Raw genomic sequence first — 12,736 nt, forward strand, 5'->3', positions numbered from 1 at the left:
TGACAACTAAGGAAAATCCCAAATCCGGTATCTCAGCAAATTTAGAATATTACTTAAGACCAATACAAAGAAAGGATTTTTAGAAATCTTGGCCAACTGAAAACTATAAACATGAAAAGTATGAGCGTGTGCAGCACTCAATACTTAGTTGGGGCTCCTTTTGCCTGAATTACTGCAGCAATGCGGCGTGGCATGGAGTCGATCGGTCTGTGGCACTGCTCAGGTGTTATGAGAGCCCAGGTTGCTCTGATAGTGGCCTTCAGCTCTTCTTAATTGTTGGGTCTGGCATATGGCATCTTCCTCTTCACAATACCCCGTAGATTTTCTATGGGGTTAAGGTCAGGCGAGTTTGCTGGCCAATTAAGAACAGGGATACCATGGTCCTTAAACCGGGTACTGGTAGCTTTGGCACTGTGTGCAGGTGCCAAGTCCTGTTGGGAAATGAAATCTGCATCTCCATAAAGTTGGTCAGCAGCAGGAAGCATGAAGTGCTCTAAAACTTCCTGGTATACGGCTGCGTTGACCTTGGACCTCAGAAAACACAGTGGGCCAACACCAGCAGATGACATGGCACCCCAAACCATCACTGACTGTGGAAACTTTAGGCTGGCCCTCAAGCGACGTGGATTGTGTGCCTCTCCTCTCTTCCTCCAGACTCTGGGACCCCGATTTCCAAAGGAAATGCCAAATTGACTTTCATCAGAGAACGTAACTTTGGACCACTCAGCAGCAGTCCAGTCCTTTTTGTCGAGGCGCCTCTGACGCTGTCTGTTGTTCAAGAGTGGCTTGACACAAGGAACGAGACAGCTGAAAACCATGTCTTGCATACGTCTGTGCGTAGGGGTTCTTGAAGCACTGACTCCAGCTGCAGTCCACTCTTTGTGAATCTCCCCCACATTTTTGAATGGGTTCTGTTTCACAGTCCTCTCCAGGGTGCGGTTATCCCTATTGCTAGTACACTTTTTTTCTACCACATCTTTTCCTTCCCTTCGCCTCTCTATTAATGTGCTTGGACACAGAGCTCTGCGAACAGCCAGCCTCTTTTGCAATGACCTTTTGTGTCTTGGCCTCCTTGTGCAAGGTGTCAGTGGTCGTCTTTTGGACAACTGTCAAGTCAGCAGTCTTCCCCATGACTGTGTAGCCTACAGAACTAGACTGAGAGACCATTTAAAGGCCTTTGCAGGTGTTTTGAGTTAATTAGCTGATAAGAGTGTGTGGCACCAGGTGTCTTCAATATTGAACCTTTTCACAATATTCTAATTTTCTGAGATAGTGACTTTGGGATTTTCCATAGTTGTCAGCTATACTCATCAAAATGAAAAGAAATAAACATGTGAAACCTCTCAGTCTGTGTGTAATGAATGAATATGATATATACAAGTTTCACTTTTTGAAAGGAATTAGTGAAATAAATCAACTTTTTGATGACATTCTAATTATATGACCAGCACCTGTACACGAGCTGCGGTCCTTTAGACCAGTGGTTCCCATCAGTCAGGCGTGTTTGATTAGATGTCTCCCTGATCAAACACACCCGATCCAACTCATCAGCTCGTTGGTAAAGACTCCAAGACCTCAGACGGGCGCATCAGACAAGAGTGACATTCAAGACGTGCAGTGCTGGTTTGGGAACCGCTGCTTTGGAACAACGGCGACCGTTTCATAAGGGTGCGAGACGGTGCCACCCTGCCAGCCACCCCACCGCAGGTACATAGAGACTCCTTGTGAAGCTCCAGCGACATTCCCTCTGCTATTAACCACAACGATTTGCAGTCCCCCAAAAGGGGAAGCACACCGTTCCTGGAGACACTGCAATACCAGGTCGATGCGTGGAGTGGACGGAGCAAGCCCCGGTTCCGGCTCCATGAGCCAAAAATCCATTTAATATGTAGTCCCCAGATAGGGGACGTATCAGATATTAAACTGATAAGAACAGATACTACACTTGATCTTAGCCAAAAGGCCGAGAAGCGATGCCGTTGCCAAGCAGTGGGGGCAGACCCGGCAAAGGCGACGCCCATCTGGGCCGCGGTGGGTTTCGTACTTTGCCTCTAGGACCACTGCTGTCGATCAGATCGTTTGTTAAATAGTGGAGATGATTTGAAACAACCTGCTTTCGCGAACTGGTCCTAGGTTTTTCCATCGACCTCCACAAAAGCACCGCAGTACAATTCTCTGGACTCCCTAGGTCGTTCTTGATCAGGAGGGGGGGAAAAAAAAAAAAGCTCAACTTTAACATTTGGATAGTGTGACGAGTCCCTCGTTCTTCCTGCTACGGCCGGCCAGTGGGTGTGGCTGGGAGACTCATCAAGTGAACCATGTACACCCGTGCTTCCCTCTATAAAGCTTGGGCTTTGTTTGGCGTGGTGTGTTGCTTGCTCCTGGGTGCTTTGGTTTTGATTTTGGTCTTTGTTTATTTTGAGTTCCTTATTCATTTAAATGTGGTTCTGTCTGATGTTTGGTTATTGATGTGTCTGACAGAAATTGTGTTTGGTTTTGTTGATTTCTTGTTTCATATATTTTCTTATTTATGCTGATAAATCTCTTTTCGTTGCAACCTACCAAGCTGCCTATGTCCTCCGTTTCATTTGTCACGGCTTTGAGCCGGTCGTGACAATAGCGACCACGGGGTCATTTAGAAAACGGCCGTGGTCGAGTGCCCCCAAAAGCCTGTCGTCCCTGAAGGAAAACTCAGAACTTTGCGAAACCAGGCGAGCGCACGCAACACCCGATTCCATAAAAGGGGCGTGCAAACACACACGGAGCCACAGACAACGCTACGACTGTTAGAAACCACAGGTTCTCTCGGCACCACCTAATCTTCTTTCAACCAGTATGTCCAGGGGAGAGCGCGAACGCAGTCCCCCACTACCATAAATTATGCAGTCGAGATTCCCACATTTGGGGAATTCGCAGGGGTCAGCACAACCAGAGTGCAATGGCCGAGCCTCGCCCTGGGTGAACCACCTTCCTGATCATGGTGTCTCCCCTGCCAGGTAAGTATGAGTCCCCAGGCCTCCAGTCAGAGGCTACCCTATCCCTCTTTGCCGTCCTCATCAACGGTGACCCCCTCCCCCACCCCAAGCAAAGGAAGGGCGTGTCCCTTCCATTACTTGACTGCGATTTCCGTGACCATGCCTTCAAGCCGGCAAACTGCCAAGCACCTACAGGTGCTGGTCGTATGATTAGAATGTCATCAAAAAGTTGATTTCTTTCACTAATTCCTTTCAAAAAGTCAAACTTGTATATTATGTACATTGCACACAGACTGATATATTTCAAATGTTTATTTCTTTTAATTTTGATGATTATAACTGACAACTAAGGAAAATCCCAAATCCGGTATCTCAGCAAATTTAGAATATTACTTAAGACCAATACAAAGAAAGGATTTTTAGAAATCTTGGCCAACTGAAAACTATAAACATGAAAAGTATGAGCGTGTGCAGCACTCAATACTTAGTTGGGGCTCCTTTTGCCTGAATTACTGCAGCAATGCGGCGTGGCATGGAGTCGATCGGTCTGTGGCACTGCTCAGGTGTTATGAGAGCCCAGGTTGCTCTGATAGTGGCCTTCAGCTCTTCTTAATTGTTGGGTCTGGCATATGGCATCTTCCTCTTCACAATACCCCGTAGATTTTCTATGGGGTTAAGGTCAGGCGAGTTTGCTGGCCAATTAAGAACAGGGATACCATGGTCCTTAAACCGGGTACTGGTAGCTTTGGCACTGTGTGCAGGTGCCAAGTCCTGTTGGGAAATGAAATCTGCATCTCCATAAAGTTGGTCAGCAGCAGGAAGCATGAAGTGCTCTAAAACTTCCTGGTATACGGCTGCGTTGACCTTGGACCTCAGAAAACACAGTGGGCCAACACCAGCAGATGACATGGCACCCCAAACCATCACTGACTGTGGAAACTTTAGGCTGGCCCTCAAGCGACGTGGATTGTGTGCCTCTCCTCTCTTCCTCCAGACTCTGGGACCCCGATTTCCAAAGGAAATGCCAAATTGACTTTCATCAGAGAACGTAACTTTGGACCACTCAGCAGCAGTCCAGTCCTTTTTGTCGAGGCGCCTCTGACGCTGTCTGTTGTTCAAGAGTGGCTTGACACAAGGAACGAGACAGCTGAAAACCATGTCTTGCATACGTCTGTGCGTAGGGGTTCTTGAAGCACTGACTCCAGCTGCAGTCCACTCTTTGTGAATCTCCCCCACATTTTTGAATGGGTTCTGTTTCACAGTCCTCTCCAGGGTGCGGTTATCCCTATTGCTAGTACACTTTTTTTTCTACCACATCTTTTCCTTCCCTTCGCCTCTCTATTAATGTGCTTGGACACAGAGCTCTGCGAACAGCCAGCCTCTTTTGCAATGACCTTTTGTGTCTTGGCCTCCTTGTGCAAGGTGTCAGTGGTCGTCTTTTGGACAACTGTCAAGTCAGCAGTCTTCCCCATGACTGTGTAGCCTACAGAACTAGACTGAGAGACCATTTAAAGGCCTTTGCAGGTGTTTTGAGTTAATTAGCTGATAAGAGTGTGTGGCACCAGGTGTCTTCAATATTGAACCTTTTCACAATATTCTAATTTTCTGAGATAGTGACTTTGGGATTTTCCATAGTTGTCAGCTATACTCATCAAAATGAAAAGAAATAAACATGTGAAACCTCTCAGTCTGTGTGTAATGAATGAATATGATATATACAAGTTTCACTTTTTGAAAGGAATTAGTGAAATAAATCAACTTTTTGATGACATTCTAATTATATGACCAGCACCTGTACACGAGCTGCGGTCCTTTAGACCAGTGGTTCCCATCAGTCAGGCGTGTTTGATTAGATGTCTCCCTGATCAAACACACCCGATCCAACTCATCAGCTCGTTGGTAAAGACTCCAAGACCTCAGACGGGCGCATCAGACAAGAGTGACATTCAAGACGTGCAGTGCTGGTTTGGGAACCGCTGCTTTGGAACAACGGCGACCGTTTCATAAGGGTGCGAGACGGTGCCACCCTGCCAGCCACCCCACCGCAGGTACATAGAGACTCCTTGTGAAGCTCCAGCGACATTCCCTCTGCTATTAACCACAACGATTTGCAGTCCCCCAAAAGGGGAAGCACACCGTTCCTGGAGACACTGCAATACCAGGTCGATGCGTGGAGTGGACGGAGCAAGCCCCGGTTCCGGCTCCATGAGCCAAAAATCCATTTAATATGTAGTCCCCAGATAGGGGACGTATCAGATATTAAACTGATAAGAACAGATACTACACTTGATCTTAGCCAAAAGGCCGAGAAGCGATGCCGTTGCCAAGCAGTGGGGGCAGACCCGGCAAAGGCGACGCCCATCTGGGCCGCGGTGGGTTTCGTACTTTGCCTCTAGGACCACTGCTGTCGATCAGATCGTTTGTTAAATAGTGGAGATGATTTGAAACAACCTGCTTTCGCGAACTGGTCCTAGGTTTTTCCATCGACCTCCACAAAAGCACCGCAGTACAATTCTCTGGACTCCCTAGGTCGTTCTTGATCAGGAGGGGGGAAAAAAAAAAAGCTCAACTTTAACATTTGGATAGTGTGACGAGTCCCTCGTTCTTCCTGCTACGGCCGGCCAGTGGGTGTGGCTGGGAGACTCATCAAGTGAACCATGTACACCCGTGCTTCCCTCTATAAAGCTTGGGCTTTGTTTGGCGTGGTGTGTTGCTTGCTCCTGGGTGCTTTGGTTTTGATTTTGGTCTTTGTTTATTTTGAGTTCCTTATTCATTTAAATGTGGTTCTGTCTGATGTTTGGTTATTGATGTGTCTGACAGAAATTGTGTTTGGTTTTGTTGATTTCTTGTTTCATATATTTTCTTATTTATGCTGATAAATCTCTTTTCGTTGCAACCTACCAAGCTGCCTATGTCCTCCGTTTCATTTGTCACGGCTTTGAGCCGGTCGTGACAATAGCGACCACGGGGTCATTTAGAAAACGGCCGTGGTCGAGTGCCCCCAAAAGCCTGTCGTCCCTGAAGGAAAACTCAGAACTTTGCGAAACCAGGCGAGCGCACGCAACACCCGATTCCATAAAAGGGGCGTGCAAACACACACGGAGCCACAGACAACGCTACGACTGTTAGAAACCACAGGTTCTCTCGGCACCACCTAATCTTCTTTCAACCAGTATGTCCAGGGGAGAGCGCGAACGCAGTCCCCCACTACCATAAATTATGCAGTCGAGATTCCCACATTTGGGGAATTCGCAGGGGTCAGCACAACCGGAGTGCAATGGCCGAGCCTCGCCCTGGGTGAACCACCTTCCTGATCATGGTGTCTCCCCTGCCAGGTAAGTATGAGTCCCCAGGCCTCCAGTCAGAGGCTACCCTATCCCTCTTTGCCGTCCTCATCAACGGTGACCCCCTCCCCCACCCCAAGCAAAGGAAGGGCGTGTCCCTTCCATTACTTGACTGCGATTTCCGTGACCATGCCTTCAAGCCGGCAAACTGCCAAGCACCTACAGGTGCTGGTCGTATGATTAGAATGTCATCAAAAAGTTGATTTCTTTCACTAATTCCTTTCAAAAAGTCAAACTTGTATATTATGTACATTGCACACAGACTGATATATTTCAAATGTTTATTTCTTTTAATTTTGATGATTATAACTGACAACTAAGGAAAATCCCAAATCCGGTATCTCAGCAAATTTAGAATATTACTTAAGACCAATACAAAGAAAGGATTTTTAGAAATCTTGGCCAACTGAAAACTATAAACATGAAAAGTATGAGCGTGTGCAGCACTCAATACTTAGTTGGGGCTCCTTTTGCCTGAATTACTGCAGCAATGCGGCGTGGCATGGAGTCGATCGGTCTGTGGCACTGCTCAGGTGTTATGAGAGCCCAGGTTGCTCTGATAGTGGCCTTCAGCTCTTCTTAATTGTTGGGTCTGGCATATGGCATCTTCCTCTTCACAATACCCCGTAGATTTTCTATGGGGTTAAGGTCAGGCGAGTTTGCTGGCCAATTAAGAACAGGGATACCATGGTCCTTAAACCGGGTACTGGTAGCTTTGGCACTGTGTGCAGGTGCCAAGTCCTGTTGGGAAATGAAATCTGCATCTCCATAAAGTTGGTCAGCAGCAGGAAGCATGAAGTGCTCTAAAACTTCCTGGTATACGGCTGCGTTGACCTTGGACCTCAGAAAACACAGTGGGCCAACACCAGCAGATGACATGGCACCCCAAACCATCACTGACTGTGGAAACTTTAGGCTGGCCCTCAAGCGACGTGGATTGTGTGCCTCTCCTCTCTTCCTCCAGACTCTGGGACCCCGATTTCCAAAGGAAATGCCAAATTGACTTTCATCAGAGAACGTAACTTTGGACCACTCAGCAGCAGTCCAGTCCTTTTTGTCGAGGCGCCTCTGACGCTGTCTGTTGTTCAAGAGTGGCTTGACACAAGGAACGAGACAGCTGAAAACCATGTCTTGCATACGTCTGTGCGTAGGGGTTCTTGAAGCACTGACTCCAGCTGCAGTCCACTCTTTGTGAATCTCCCCCACATTTTTGAATGGGTTCTGTTTCACAGTCCTCTCCAGGGTGCGGTTATCCCTATTGCTAGTACACTTTTTTTCTACCACATCTTTTCCTTCCCTTCGCCTCTCTATTAATGTGCTTGGACACAGAGCTCTGCGAACAGCCAGCCTCTTTTGCAATGACCTTTTGTGTCTTGGCCTCCTTGTGCAAGGTGTCAGTGGTCGTCTTTTGGACAACTGTCAAGTCAGCAGTCTTCCCCATGACTGTGTAGCCTACAGAACTAGACTGAGAGACCATTTAAAGGCCTTTGCAGGTGTTTTGAGTTAATTAGCTGATAAGAGTGTGTGGCACCAGGTGTCTTCAATATTGAACCTTTTCACAATATTCTAATTTTCTGAGATAGTGACTTTGGGATTTTCCATAGTTGTCAGCTATACTCATCAAAATGAAAAGAAATAAACATGTGAAACCTCTCAGTCTGTGTGTAATGAATGAATATGATATATACAAGTTTCACTTTTTGAAAGGAATTAGTGAAATAAATCAACTTTTTGATGACATTCTAATTATATGACCAGCACCTGTACACGAGCTGCGGTCCTTTAGACCAGTGGTTCCCATCAGTCAGGCGTGTTTGATTAGATGTCTCCCTGATCAAACACACCCGATCCAACTCATCAGCTCGTTGGTAAAGACTCCAAGACCTCAGACGGGCGCATCAGACAAGAGTGACATTCAAGACGTGCAGTGCTGGTTTGGGAACCGCTGCTTTGGAACAACGGCGACCGTTTCATAAGGGTGCGAGACGGTGCCACCCTGCCAGCCACCCCACCGCAGGTACATAGAGACTCCTTGTGAAGCTCCAGCGACATTCCCTCTGCTATTAACCACAACGATTTGCAGTCCCCCAAAAGGGGAAGCACACCGTTCCTGGAGACACTGCAATACCAGGTCGATGCGTGGAGTGGACGGAGCAAGCCCCGGTTCCGGCTCCATGAGCCAAAAATCCATTTAATATGTAGTCCCCAGATAGGGGACGTATCAGATATTAAACTGATAAGAACAGATACTACACTTGATCTTAGCCAAAAGGCCGAGAAGCGATGCCGTTGCCAAGCAGTGGGGGCAGAGCCGGCAAAGGCGACGCCCATCTGGGCCGCGGTGGGTTTCGTACTTTGCCTCTAGGACCACTGCTGTCGATCAGATCGTTTGTTAAATAGTGGAGATGATTTGAAACAACCTGCTTTCGCGAACTGGTCCTAGGTTTTTCCATCGACCTCCACAAAAGCACCGCAGTACAATTCTCTGGACTCCCTAGGTCGTTCTTGATCAGGAGGGGGGGGGAAAAAAAAAGCTCAACTTTAACATTTGGATAGTGTGACGAGTCCCTCGTTCTTCCTGCTACGGCCGGCCAGTGGGTGTGGCTGGGAGACTCATCAAGTGAACCATGTACACCCGTGCTTCCCTCTATAAAGCTTGGGCTTTGTTTGGCGTGGTGTGTTGCTTGCTCCTGGGTGCTTTGGTTTTGATTTTGGTCTTTGTTTATTTTGAGTTCCTTATTCATTTAAATGTGGTTCTGTCTGATGTTTGGTTATTGATGTGTCTGACAGAAATTGTGTTTGGTTTTGTTGATTTCTTGTTTCATATATTTTCTTATTTATGCTGATAAATCTCTTTTCGTTGCAACCTACCAAGCTGCCTATGTCCTCCGTTTCATTTGTCACGGCTTTGAGCCGGTCGTGACAATAGCGACCACGGGGTCATTTAGAAAACGGCCGTGGTCGAGTGCCCCCAAAAGCCTGTCGTCCCTGAAGGAAAACTCAGAACTTTGCGAAACCAGGCGAGCGCACGCAACACCCGATTCCATAAAAGGGGCGTGCAAACACACACGGAGCCACAGACAACGCTACGACTGTTAGAAACCACAGGTTCTCTCGGCACCACCTAATCTTCTTTCAACCAGTATGTCCAGGGGAGAGCGCGAACGCAGTCCCCCACTACCATAAATTATGCAGTCGAGATTCCCACATTTGGGGAATTCGCAGGGGTCAGCACAACCAGAGTGCAATGGCCGAGCCTCGCCCTGGGTGAACCACCTTCCTGATCATGGTGTCTCCCCTGCCAGGTAAGTATGAGTCCCCAGGCCTCCAGTCAGAGGCTACCCTATCCCTCTTTGCCGTCCTCATCAACGGTGACCCCCTCCCCCACCCCAAGCAAAGGAAGGGCGTGTCCCTTCCATTACTTGACTGCGATTTCCGTGACCATGCCTTCAAGCCGGCAAACTGCCAAGCACCTACAGGTGCTGGTCGTATGATTAGAATGTCATCAAAAAGTTGATTTCTTTCACTAATTCCTTTCAAAAAGTCAAACTTGTATATTATGTACATTGCACACAGACTGATATATTTCAAATGTTTATTTCTTTTAATTTTGATGATTATAACTGACAACTAAGGAAAATCCCAAATCCGGTATCTCAGCAAATTTAGAATATTACTTAAGACCAATACAAAGAAAGGATTTTTAGAAATCTTGGCCAACTGAAAACTATAAACATGAAAAGTATGAGCGTGTGCAGCACTCAATACTTAGTTGGGGCTCCTTTTGCCTGAATTACTGCAGCAATGCGGCGTGGCATGGAGTCGATCGGTCTGTGGCACTGCTCAGGTGTTATGAGAGCCCAGGTTGCTCTGATAGTGGCCTTCAGCTCTTCTTAATTGTTGGGTCTGGCATATGGCATCTTCCTCTTCACAATACCCCGTAGATTTTCTATGGGGTTAAGGTCAGGCGAGTTTGCTGGCCAATTAAGAACAGGGATACCATGGTCCTTAAACCGGGTACTGGTAGCTTTGGCACTGTGTGCAGGTGCCAAGTCCTGTTGGGAAATGAAATCTGCATCTCCATAAAGTTGGTCAGCAGCAGGAAGCATGAAGTGCTCTAAAACTTCCTGGTATACGGCTGCGTTGACCTTGGACCTCAGAAAACACAGTGGGCCAACACCAGCAGATGACATGGCACCCCAAACCATCACTGACTGTGGAAACTTTAGGCTGGCCCTCAAGCGACGTGGATTGTGTGCCTCTCCTCTCTTCCTCCAGACTCTGGGACCCCGATTTCCAAAGGAAATGCCAAATTGACTTTCATCAGAGAACGTAACTTTGGACCACTCAGCAGCAGTCCAGTCCTTTTTGTCGAGGCGCCTCTGACGCTGTCTGTTGTTCAAGAGTGGCTTGACACAAGGAACGAGACAGCTGAAAACCATGTCTTGCATACGTCTGTGCGTAGGGGTTCTTGAAGCACTGACTCCAGCTGCAGTCCACTCTTTGTGAATCTCCCCCACATTTTTGAATGGGTTCTGTTTCACAGTCCTCTCCAGGGTGCGGTTATCCCTATTGCTAGTACACTTTTTTTCTACCACATCTTTTCCTTCCCTTCGCCTCTCTATTAATGTGCTTGGACACAGAGCTCTGCGAACAGCCAGCCTCTTTTGCAATGACCTTTTGTGTCTTGGCCTCCTTGTGCAAGGTGTCAGTGGTCGTCTTTTGGACAACTGTCAAGTCAGCAGTCTTCCCCATGACTGTGTAGCCTACAGAACTAGACTGAGAGACCATTTAAAGGCCTTTGCAGGTGTTTTGAGTTAATTAGCTGATAAGAGTGTGTGGCACCAGGTGTCTTCAATATTGAACCTTTTCACAATATTCTAATTTTCTGAGATAGTGACTTTGGGATTTTCCATAGTTGTCAGCTATACTCATCAAAATGAAAAGAAATAAACATGTGAAACCTCTCAGTCTGTGTGTAATGAATGAATATGATATATACAAGTTTCACTTTTTGAAAGGAATTAGTGAAATAAATCAACTTTTTGATGACATTCTAATTATATGACCAGCACCTGTACACGAGCTGCGGTCCTTTAGACCAGTGGTTCCCATCAGTCAGGCGTGTTTGATTAGATGTCTCCCTGATCAAACACACCCGATCCAACTCATCAGCTCGTTGGTAAAGACTCCAAGACCTCAGACGGGCGCATCAGACAAGAGTGACATTCAAGACGTGCAGTGCTGGTTTGGGAACCGCTGCTTTGGAACAACGGCGACCGTTTCATAAGGGTGCGAGACGGTGCCACCCTGCCAGCCACCCCACCGCAGGTACATAGAGACTCCTTGTGAAGCTCCAGCGACATTCCCTCTGCTATTAACCACAACGATTTGCAGTCCCCCAAAAGGGGAAGCACACCGTTCCTGGAGACACTGCAATACCAGGTCGATGCGTGGAGTGGACGGAGCAAGCCCCGGTTCCGGCTCCATGAGCCAAAAATCCATTTAATATGTAGTCCCCAGATAGGGGACGTATCAGATATTAAACTGATAAGAACAGATACTACACTTGATCTTAGCCAAAAGGCCGAGAAGCGATGCCGTTGCCAAGCAGTGGGGGCAGACCCGGCAAAGGCGACGCCCATCTGGGCCGCGGTGGGTTTCGTACTTTGCCTCTAGGACCACTGCTGTCGATCAGATCGTTTGTTAAATAGTGGAGATGATTTGAAACAACCTGCTTTCGCGAACTGGTCCTAGGTTTTTCCATCGACCTCCACAAAAGCACCGCAGTACAATTCTCTGGACTCCCTAGGTCGTTCTTGATCAGGAGGGGGGGAAAAAAAAAAAAGCTCAACTTTAACATTTGGATAGTGTGACGAGTCCCTCGTTCTTCCTGCTACGGCCGGCCAGTGGGTGTGGCTGGGAGACTCATCAAGTGAACCATGTACACCCGTGCTTCCCTCTATAAAGCTTGGGCTTTGTTTGGCGTGGTGTGTTGCTTGCTCCTGGGTGCTTTGGTTTTGATTTTGGTCTTTGTTTATTTTGAGTTCCTTATTCATTTAAATGTGGTTCTGTCTGATGTTTGGTTATTGATGTGTCTGACAGAAATTGTGTTTGGTTTTGTTGATTTCTTGTTTCATATATTTTCTTATTTATGCTGATAAATCTCTTTTCGTTGCAACCTACCAAGCTGCCTATGTCCTCCGTTTCATTTGTCACGGCTTTGAGCCGGTCGTGACAATAGCGACCACGGGGTCATTTAGAAAACGGCCGTGGTCGAGTGCCCCCAAAAGCCTGTCGTCCCTGAAGGAAAACTCAGAACTTTGCGAAACCAGGCGAGCGCACGCAACACCCGATTCCATAAAAGGGGCGTGCAAACACACACGGAGCCACAGACAACGCTACGACTGTTAGAAA

At 47.3% G+C, this 12,736-nt stretch overlaps 7 non-coding genes across 7 annotated transcripts; all 7 read right to left on the reverse strand.

Annotated features, from left to right (window-relative positions):
• Nucleotides 1-1,784: 1,784 nt before the first annotated feature.
• LOC137010131 (U2 spliceosomal RNA) lies at nt 1,785-1,975 on the reverse strand. Its single transcript, XR_010893206.1, has one exon. It is a non-coding gene; the product is annotated as a U2 spliceosomal RNA (small nuclear RNA).
• Nucleotides 1,976-2,840: 865 nt separating this feature from the next.
• LOC137010017 (U1 spliceosomal RNA) lies at nt 2,841-3,004 on the reverse strand. Its single transcript, XR_010893098.1, has one exon. It is a non-coding gene; the product is annotated as a U1 spliceosomal RNA (small nuclear RNA).
• A 2,096-nt stretch (nt 3,005-5,100) lies between these two features.
• On the reverse strand, nt 5,101-5,291 carry LOC137010133 (U2 spliceosomal RNA). The gene has a single exon (XR_010893208.1). It is a non-coding gene; the product is annotated as a U2 spliceosomal RNA (small nuclear RNA).
• An 863-nt stretch (nt 5,292-6,154) lies between these two features.
• On the reverse strand, nt 6,155-6,318 carry LOC137009967 (U1 spliceosomal RNA). The gene has a single exon (XR_010893052.1). It is a non-coding gene; the product is annotated as a U1 spliceosomal RNA (small nuclear RNA).
• A 2,095-nt stretch (nt 6,319-8,413) lies between these two features.
• On the reverse strand, nt 8,414-8,604 carry LOC137010134 (U2 spliceosomal RNA). Its single transcript, XR_010893209.1, has one exon. It is a non-coding gene; the product is annotated as a U2 spliceosomal RNA (small nuclear RNA).
• An 864-nt stretch (nt 8,605-9,468) lies between these two features.
• Nucleotides 9,469-9,632, reverse strand: LOC137010018 (U1 spliceosomal RNA). Its single transcript, XR_010893099.1, has one exon. It is a non-coding gene; the product is annotated as a U1 spliceosomal RNA (small nuclear RNA).
• A 2,095-nt stretch (nt 9,633-11,727) lies between these two features.
• LOC137010135 (U2 spliceosomal RNA) lies at nt 11,728-11,918 on the reverse strand. The gene has a single exon (XR_010893210.1). It is a non-coding gene; the product is annotated as a U2 spliceosomal RNA (small nuclear RNA).
• Nucleotides 11,919-12,736: the final 818 nt, after the last annotated feature.

The sequence above is a fragment of the Chanodichthys erythropterus genome, chromosome 20, assembly GCF_024489055.1.
Source record: "Chanodichthys erythropterus isolate Z2021 chromosome 20, ASM2448905v1, whole genome shotgun sequence".
NCBI classification, from domain to species: Eukaryota; Metazoa; Chordata; class Actinopteri; order Cypriniformes; family Xenocyprididae; genus Chanodichthys; species Chanodichthys erythropterus.